Source organism: Dufourea novaeangliae, unplaced genomic scaffold (assembly GCF_001272555.1).
Source record: "Dufourea novaeangliae isolate 0120121106 unplaced genomic scaffold, ASM127255v1 scaffold49, whole genome shotgun sequence".
Taxonomy (NCBI): domain Eukaryota; kingdom Metazoa; phylum Arthropoda; class Insecta; order Hymenoptera; family Halictidae; genus Dufourea; species Dufourea novaeangliae.
Window position 1 is genome coordinate 1038703 of NW_015373928.1, and position 1496 is coordinate 1040198.

A 1496-nucleotide genomic window follows, 5' to 3' on the forward strand; every position below is an offset into this window, starting at 1 on the left:
CATTGTCAAATTGACAGGATATGTACATCATAGATGGCGTTAGAGAACCATTGGAGGATTGAAAACTTCGAGAAGACGGCAACAAAATTTTCGATCTAAAACAAATTTAATCACGAATCTAAATCACATTTTCGGGGATAGTGTGTGCCTCTTTGTTTCCCTTTTATGACAGTCATTCCCTTCTGAATTAATTTCAGATTCATATAAGAAAAATGTATTGAAATATAATTTGGTGGTAAATATTCTCTTTCGTAGTAATAGGAAGTGGCGCGCGAGGGAGGCGACCAATCCTCGCGTTCCACACACCGATCCACCAATCATAGCCAGTCATGGGTAGCCTAACGGTCATTCTTCTCGGTGAAGGTGAAGTGATTAGACGTCAAGTGATCTCGCTCCTGGGGAAGTAAGTATTATTACATATTTCTTTAAATTATTTATGTTATTGGTATCTTCGTTAGCACTCTACCATTACTTTCGTTTAATATCTATTCAATTCCGTGTAAATAATCGTAAATTAACTCGGTATTATTGGATAAAGTGAACCGGCTTCCCAATTTCTGTTCTCCCCCCGATACCAGTTAGTATTTACGCAGTTTTTGATCATTTTGCAATCTTTGGCAACATTCCTCGAGTCAATAATTGTTTCGTTTTGATTGAATCATTGTGAATTTAGTATAACTACTTCGTATTAACGTGTATTTTCTGTTTCAGGATGCCGGCTAGAAGGAACGCGTCACCGATGAGACGACTGTGGACTCCCATTAGAAGCAATTCGGCGGGAAACTGGTGACTTTTGGTAACATATTAGAACAAAATAGGTTAAACATATTTCTATTTTATTGCATTTTCGTTGTTTTTACGTTAAACATAATCGTGACTTTATAATTAGCTCTGCTAAAATCAAATAAGAATATTTTAGAGAATTACTGCACATTCAAACGCGTAATTGAAGCATTCAACATGGCTTCCTTGTTAGAAACCGTTAGAAACCGTTAGAAACTTTAAACGAGATGCTTCCAGAATTTTCAGTTAGAAATACTCGTACCGTACTGCATCTCGGTCGCGAAATTATTTCAATTTTAATAACTTCACCGGTTTATCTTTATGATGTTATCGTATTTGCATTTATATACAGTTTCGGATGTAAGTGTAATCATATCGAAGCTGCGTAATTTGTCATGCTCATCGAAGCTTGACTAAATTACAAAATTTTGATATTTGCAATAATTTCCGAATATTTATAAAATTCGGTACGCGATTTAGACAAAAAGTACGAGTAAACGTATTCTTCAATTTTAATAACGAATGTCTTCAATATAATATACTAATAACAAATATATATGAGTAATGAATACAGAGAGATGAGAATTACTTTAAAATATTTTGCGTAGTTAAATTCACATTTGCATTTTAACGCATATTTATCATTGAATGACAATTTTTTCAACGTAAACACTTGGTCGATATAAAAATAAAAAGGATAAGCCGGTGCACGT